Here is an 8,802-nt window from a genome sequence, read left to right as displayed (position 1 = left end):
ATTGTTTTTTTTTTTCGTGTTTTTTTTTTTTTTTTTTTTTTTTTTTGCTTGTAGACAAGGGAGGTGTGATCTTTGAATGCATATACATACAGACACATACTGCTTTGAGTTAGAAAATTAAGCTGGATATGTTTTATATCAGACTGTATTTTGACAAGCACTTACATTTAAAGAAACAAAACAATATAATTGATGTAGCCATTACATAAATAAAATATATATGATCAAATTAAATGATAAAAAATGATAAAGTAGCCTATAATATCCATAAATAAATTAAAGCTTTCTGTGTATTCATCAATATCTGCCACCAAGTCAGCTAATTTCTCAAGCTCATGGCTGTGTGGGCTGTACATTGGCAGACACACAGCTTCCAGTGTAACTGAGTCCAGTCTCGAGTCTATGCGCATTAATGTTCTGGCTGAATCGGAAGAGGGTGGAGCCGCTGAAAAGCCGGGCGGTCCATTGTCACAGAACGCACGCCCCTAACCCCCTAAACAAAACGCAACAGCAGCAGTGTTCATTTTCGCAGTTCAGGTTGAGCAACACTCTCAACGTCTCGTCAAGAGAATTTAACTCGCTGAATGCACTGACTGGAACGAGTTAACACCGAATGCCACCCTTCCATTCCTGCCCATGCGCCAGTGTTCAGTGGTGCATCACGGAGATAGTGAGACTGGAACATGTTCATGATTAGAGCTAGAGGTCTACAGTCATACACGATTTGTTATTTACCCCGAATCTACCAAATCTATTACTAATCCAGATCTACCGTCGAAGAAACACTGGATTGGAGTGACGCTAGATGGCAGAGTGGAGCCAAGGGACTCGTTTCGTTGGCTTTTAATGCAATAATGTATATTTGTTAAATAATTACATAACGACCATCTGAGGAATGTAACAACGGTTTGTTTTAAATCCTTAGTTGTTATTGTTTTCCCAAAACATAGGCTCAAGCACGAGATAAAAAAAGTAAAAATAAAACAAAATCACACATTTCACTTAAGGATAAATCAGCAAAAAAAAAAAAAAAAAAAAGGGTAGCTTTGAGTCCTTCATTGTGGTTTGTGTTCATGGGTCATGAATTGTTAATATGAATTTTGAATATGAATTGTTCAAACCCCCTCAAGAGAAATCAAAACACTATATCAGAACACAGTTGGATCCACATTAATCCAATAAACCTTTCTCTCATACATGACATAATGCATTATTGCTTATTTTTAGGAATAAAACGACTGTTCGGCTATATCTGACAGTTGAATCTCTGTCTTTTGCGTGTTTTATTTGTCTCGGTGTAAAACAGCCACACACACACGAAAATCGGCTCTGCGGGTTTTAAAAACTTCATCTTTCATTTAAGTAGTCTATAAAGCACACATAATAAATAAACGCATCATGGATATCTGTAAATAACGATAGTAAAACGTGTTATCTTTATACACGCGGGGAGGGGGAGTGTATTGTATATTACTTTATGGCTTGTGTTGGCGCGTGACGCAGCTGAACAGCTCGCGACTGTAAACGTGCAAAGCGCCAAACAGCAGGTGCAGGGTGTCTATAACACACAACAAAATTATAAGTATAGTCTACAATCCGATTTATTGCCAGTATTATTGCTTGGACACTGGCATATCAAGTAATCAGCTACTTTTATACTGTATGCTCTGTGATTGAGCTGAGAACTAGACTCAATTTTCTTTTATTTATTTTTTTATTTTTATTTTTTGTTGCCTATATCACAACAAATGCTCATATTATGTGCGCTTAGAACATACACAATAAATGTTATACAATTTAGTTACATTTATATATGTATTACCAAAATTGATCTCATGTTCTTTTCAAGTGTATATTTTTCTGTGCTGTAACTATTCTGGTAAAAACCATTAGTGTTTTAGTCCTAAGGCACAACAAATAAAGTAATACATTTATAAATATTCCCTTTCTACAACAGGAGTTCTCAACTCAGGCCCTCAAGGTCCACTTTCCTGTAGAGTTTTGCACCAACCCTGATCAAACACATCTGAACATCTAATCAAGGTCTTCAGGATTACTAGAAAGTTATAGGCCGATGAGTTTGATCAAAGTTGGACCTAGATTTTCCAGGAAAGTGGACCTCAGGTCCCAGTTGAGGTAATAAAAGCGCCATGAATAATTAGAAAAATGCTGTTTTAGATGTTCCACTAATGTTACTTCTTGACATTATTTCCCATTCTACAGTTCTGCAATGCACAGCCAACACTATCAATGATTACTGATGAATAATTGATCTGCTCTGAGATGACACGTTGAGTCATACGCAGAGGATCCATCTTTTTTTGTGAACTGACATAGACACCTTGTGTATAGGGCACACATGTACATAAATCTGTGTCATTCACTGACAAGATACCACACATCTGCTGTGCTATAATGAAGATATTGATCATCATATCATGCAATGTATATTTGAACAGCTGCTTCAGATACATCTTATCTTATCAACTGAGCACCTGTCTGGTAATGCCGAGTTAATCATTTCTAGACACAGCTCCCAGCATGCCTATTGACAAGACTTTTGTTTTCAAACTTTGATTTTGAAAGTTCAGCAAGGGCAGTGTGAACATCTGTTGGTGCCAGGGTTGGATGGAAGTATGAAAGACAGAGATATGTGAAGAAAAGTTACAGTAGATTAGATGTTGTTGTTGTTGTTGTTGTTGTTATTTTTATTTTTTTTAATAATTCTTCAGAAAGCTGTCTCTCATTTAAATATTCATAATGCCATTTTTACCCAGTTACAATATATAAAATCTTTAAAGTTTTAATAGTAAAAAATCCGTATTACCTGTTAATGGAAAGTCACAGAGTTTGTTATTTTAGTCATGCATCTAAAATCCTCTGGCATGTGAATTGCAAACACACACACACACACTGCTTTGGTTCTAAACCCTTTGGAGAGATGTTTATCTGCAGAACAGTGGATTCCCCTGAGGTTCATGTCCATACATACCACAACTCACTGTCCCCTGAGGAGCTTTAAAAGAGTTTGACAAAAGTAGGTGGCAGGCATCCAGACATGCAGTGGAAGCTCTTGTTTTGAGCTCACATACATGTGCGTGTAAGCATAGCGAGAGCAGGGTAACACGCACCTGATAAAGTACACTTGATGTTGACACCTGCAATGAAAAGAAGAGATAAAATGCTGAAATTCTATGATTTTGTGGCCACTACCAGACAATGAAATGTGTGAGGATGTAGTCAATGTGACCATCTGATGAGACAAATGTGAAAAGCACATGAATTCACTGCAGGCCCTCACCACAAGCATTGCAAAACTACAACAACAACGAAATATGACCAAATAAGTCATAAAAAAAAAATAATTAATGAATGAATGAAAATGTACACATTTTCCACTGAAATGACAAAGTGACTCAACACCAATTACAGGCAAACGTCAAGCTCTTCACACTTGACCACAAGGGGAAAACTGAAATGGAGATTAAAGATAAGGGTTAAAGAAATGTGTGTTAATGTGTGTGCAAGAAAGAGAAGCAGGGCATTGAGCAGAGAGGGCTCATCTGCTCTCATTTTACCTCCTTGATTTGCCTGTGTATTTAACATGAATGTTAAGGAAATGTGTATGCAAAAAACAGCATTGTCATGTTTTGTTCTTGCGTTTGGAAATCAGGGCAGATGTTTTTATCATTCATTCAAAAGCAGAATGAAATTCTGAAGTGAAATTAATGTCACTGATGTTTCATGTGTCCTTTTCTTCTTTATGTGATCATGATCATGATCAATAACAGTTGGAATATGCCTTTAACACAACCAATTATGAGGATAGTTAATGCTTGTGACTTCTGTAAGAAAGTACATTTAAAAATTCAGCAGATGCCTTCATCTAAAGAAGCATACAAATTAAGAGACTTGGCTGTTCAGAAAGGGCTGGGAAGGTCATTCCACCGGGCTACAGGGATTTTTTTTCCAAAACTTAATGCTTATTGTCAGTGTCCAGAGATTCATTGCTGATGTGATTCTTAGTATAGTTCTGTTAGTGCTAAAGCTGTTTTTCATGCCTCTGTAATATCCGCTCAGACCGAAAACTGTTGCTAAAATGTTGTCTTAATAATATGCCTATATAATACAATACAATACAATTTTTATTTATAAAGCACATTTAAAAACAACCAATGCAACCAATATAAACAACCAATATATTAGGTTTCCCAGACAGCAGCATAGTGTCGGCCCAGATCCAGCCCACATCTGGGTCGCGTGGAATCCACATGTACCAGATGTGGGCCGGATCTGGGCTGACACTATGTTGCTGTCTGGGTTTATATCTGATATAAGAAACACATTTGATAATCATCTCTAGTTAATAAAGCATGATCTATAAAATATTTATTTGGACAAAATACACTTTACACTTCTCAAATTTACACAAGCTGTATATGTAAGCAATTTACAATGTTATTTACAATTTTCAGAGCAATGAAAAAAACAAAAAAAAAACAACAACATTCAGGCCTTTCATTTTATTCAGGATGAAAAAAAGAGTGGCGTTGAGCAGGTGGTGTTGGCCAGACAAGGCAGGTTTTTTGGTCAATTACAGTGACATATGGTGTATTAACACCTTCACCTGAGCACAGTGTAGGCGCACTCCTCTGAAGTGAACTTAGAGCACAGAGCAATTAACCACCATTTTTTTCCCCATTCAACACGTCCGATGAGCTATTGTGTTCTTGCTCTCCTTTACAGCATTGGTCTTGACCTTACAAAAGTGTGTGGGTTTAAGAAAATCTTGACACTGTGAGATTTAGGCTGTGGACATTCATGCATGGGTTTTTGAGCACTGTGTTGAAAGAAGATGCCTTATGGTTTGTTTCGCAATAGAAAATCACTGTGTAATAAAAAAGGTTCCTCTCTGGGTTTTATAGACCAGACTAAAAACTGGTAAAGGCAGTGTTGTGAGAGGAATCATTGACCAGTCAGTTGTTCATAGTCCATAGTGTCCTTACTAGACTCTATTTTTGAATGCTTCACCCAGCTGACTTTTCATCCACCCCACCCCCCCTAAAATGTGCAAATTTCTTTTCATATGTGTACAGTGTAGTTATTTCACTATGACGTCTCCCCCTTACCAATAATTACATTAAGTATTATGACTCCCCAATGAATATTCCACTCTAAGCGGCATCTCATATTCAAGTAAGAGACTAAGCCCCCAAGATCTGAGCGCTCTCCCACAAGCCCACATCATTTTAGAGCATCAGGACCAGGCAGTCAAATGCATTGGTGAGGGATTCCCTGTGCTTTGATTATCTGTGTCGCTCTCTCTCCTCACCTCCATGCTGGCAGTCCTGGTCTGGGTAGGATGCTGAGCGATGGCAGATGCGTCAGCTGACCTACGATCATTTGGCTTTTGTATCTCCAGTTTGCACGGGCGTCTCTGGGCAGAGTCGGACTGCTCGAGTTTCCCTCCTCTCTCCCCTCAGACGCACTGCGGCAGCCAAGGCACACACACATTTCCAACCCTACACACACACTGCACTCGCTTCTGTTTTAAGGAGGGAGGGAGTGAGACAGCTCTCTTGTCTTGTCTCTCCCAAACTATTCCTTCTCCAAGCATCTTCTTGCTTGGAAGGCTTTCTTCAGAGAACGTGACCGTGTCTGTGAAGTTTGGAGGCAGATTTTTGAAAAAGCTTGGATCTATACATTGGGTTTCCATGAGGAGTACAGCATTTCCCCAAAGAGTTTGCATGCTTGCAGCCGATCCTAGAGGTACACGCTTCCTTGAAGGAATGAAAGCATCTTCTTTGGTCTGCTTGGCACTGGATTGTTGTGATGGACTTGATTCCAATTTAAGGCTTTGACCACAGGCCTCTCCCATGCCGGACCTATCCTGTTCCGGGACATATGCGATCATCCTGTAACTGGATAATAGATTCCCGGAGTCTCGCTTTTAGCGGGTGAATCAGGGGAGAGCGCTGCCCCAGACAAGCTGACCTAAATCGATCCCAGTGCTGTCTGGAAGCCGCAAGTGAGAGAGAGCGAGAGACACAGCTGCGTCGCTCTTAACCAGCGGAGCTGCTCTCTGCCAGCAGCCATCGTGTGGAGAATCAGAGGGATTGCAGACTCTCTCTCTCTCTCTTGCACTCTTTTCCTGAGCTGCTGGAGGGAAACTGGCACGCCTTGCCATATCTCTTGGGGATCAGCTCCTTTCCAACTGTTTCTTCTTCTTCTCCTTCAGCAGTGATCAATCAGTCAGGCTTTGGCGACAGTTTCATGGTGAATTAGTTGGTGCTCTGAGCCCCTCTTATCAGGCGGCACTTGGGGAACACATCTACCAGGGCTAGGACGCGACCGCGCTGACTACATGCCCACTGTCTGCCTCTGTGGAGCTGTGTGAGGAGCAGAGCAGTCAGACGGTCTGGGCACGACAAGTGGAGCAGCACGACAACGCTCACAGGTTAAGGCAAAAATGTATCCTTCGCCTTCTGCTCTCTTCCCTGTTCGCCTCCTGTTTTTCGTGTGAGTGTATTTTGCTTTGCTTTCTCTATCTCTAACACTCTCTCACTCTCACTCTCTCTCTCTCTCTCTCTCTCTCTCAGTCACACTCTCTCTCTCTCTCTCTCTCTCTCTCTCAGTCACACACACACACACACACACACACACACTTCTATTCTCTCTCGCACTCTACGCTCATTTCCGACTCTGTCTTGGAGTAAGGCTGATTTTTAAACAGTGCTGTGGAACTATCTGATATTATATTAGTGACCATTAATATATGGCTGTTTCTGACGGGTTTGTCCTACAGATGCACAGAAAACACGATTTAATCACTTGACGAGGGAAACGACGTAATGGTAGATAACGACACCAGGAAACAATGGGCTCCAAGTGCTCATTGCATTTGTATTTTATGCATGGCAATAAGTATTTTTAATTTTTTTTTATCATAAGCAACAATGATTTACAGCTGAAGAAAAGGTATGCCTGTATTTTCTGACCTAGGACAGACAATTGCATATATGTTTGCTGTACAAACAACATAATGAAAACATTTTGTTTTAGTTCACTACCACGTTTCTAAATCTCTTACTGGGTATATATATATAGCCAGTAAGAGATTTATAAATGTGGTAGTGAACTAAAACAAAATGTTTTCATTATGTTCTTTTATTTAAAATTTTTTTTTTTTTTCAATTTAATTTAAATCCTCATTGTGGTTATCACATTTTAGAACATCAGAAATTTGTTGGGTTACACTTCATTTTAAGATGTCATTGTTACAGTGTAATTATACATTTAAGTACTGAGTAATATTAATTAACTACATGTACTTACTATAGGGTTAGGGTAGGATTAGGATTTGGTTGAGGGTTAGTTGCATATAATTATGCTTAATACATGGCTTTGTGGAATGCTTGATTCTGATTGGTCAATAGCGCCACCCAGCAGTATGTTATTACCAGATAACAACCGCTCAAAACAGATAACAGACTGCGCTATATGTCTGCAAGGAACGGTTTTTCTTCATGGAAGTTTTGCATTTGGTGAGCTAATAAAATATTAAAACTCAGTCGAATCAATATTTTGTATAGTTATTTAATTATGCCATCCACTATCTTGGACTCACTCTCTCTTCAAACGCAGATGCTGCCATTTTGTGACTATTGTTTTGTACACTGTTAGATTATAAAATACAAACAGGTACAAATACAAATCAATATCTCTTATCTCCATAATTATTTATGTGCAGTGTAATAAGTGGTAGCCTATTGACTGTAAACCAAATCTCTTGAATGTCCATCTAGTTTGAACTTGCCGCGCTGCAACTGCTCTCTCCGTAGATTGGATTGGAGCTAATAAAATATTTCAACTCAGATCAATATTTTGTGTCTAATTATTTACTTATGTGGCAAGTAGCCGTGTAATAAGCGTGATAATGTACATCCACAGTCGGTTTTTCTCTCAAAATAAACAACCTTTAGGCTGTTCAAGTCCCCGACGCGAATCACCCTGTCGGGGGTTTATTTTGAGAGAACAACCGGCTGGATGTACATTATCCCTTACATAATTTACTGTTATTATATGGTTAGTACATGTAACGTGTAAAAAGGACACTAAAATAAAGTGTTACCATTTGTTGTTATTCACATTTAAATATGTATTTTTTACAGTTCTCTAAGATAAAAATATTGAATGATCATAAGTCAGATCAGTCTCACATACAGACAGGGAGAAACGTAAGATGCAGATGTGCTAAATACATACTCTGTCTCACATACAGACAGAGAGAAACGTAATATGCAGATGTGCTAAATACATACTCTGTCTCACATACAGACAGGGAGAAACGTAAGATGCAGATGTGCTAAATTGGATACTCCGTGTCTTTAATTACACATTAGAAGATGGAAATATGGTTAATTTTTCTAGGTCATATATCCACATCTGTGTAATGTTAGATTTCATGATGTTGTTTTTTTAAAGTGCCTTGTTTTGTGATATGTATATTTTCATGTACCTTTTATTTGTTTTAAATATGCAGAATTTCATGAAATTATTATGAATAAAGACACATAAAAGCAAATGCTGCAATGTTGTTTCTTTGTCAGGGTTCGAAATGAGGGGGGTCTGGGGGGGTCCCGGACCCTCCTTAAGTCATTAGGGACCCCCCATAAGAATTTATTTTTGGATTTTGGGGGGTCCCCGGCAAATATATTTTAAAATTAAAAATGATTGTGAAAATGATAGGTCTTTAGTGACGTTTTATATTTATAACAGTCATTTATTTATTTCCTAGCGCGA

At 38.7% G+C, this 8,802-nt stretch overlaps 1 long non-coding RNA gene across 1 annotated transcript; it reads right to left on the bottom strand.

The window, feature by feature from the left end:
- Positions 1–6,557: 6,557 nt before the first annotated feature.
- Positions 6,558–8,578, bottom strand: LOC309483959. The gene is made up of 2 exons (XR_014200690.1): positions 8,379–8,578; positions 6,558–8,266 (listed from the first exon to the last, which is right to left on the bottom strand). It is a non-coding gene; the product is annotated as an uncharacterized lncRNA (long non-coding RNA).
- Positions 8,579–8,802: the final 224 nt, after the last annotated feature.

This window comes from Leuciscus leuciscus (genome assembly GCF_965113295.1).
Source record: "Leuciscus leuciscus genome assembly, chromosome: 20".
NCBI classification, from domain to species: Eukaryota; Metazoa; Chordata; class Actinopteri; order Cypriniformes; family Leuciscidae; genus Leuciscus; species Leuciscus leuciscus.
The sequence above is the reverse complement of the archived record's forward strand: the minus strand, read 5'-3'. Positions and strand labels throughout refer to the sequence as shown.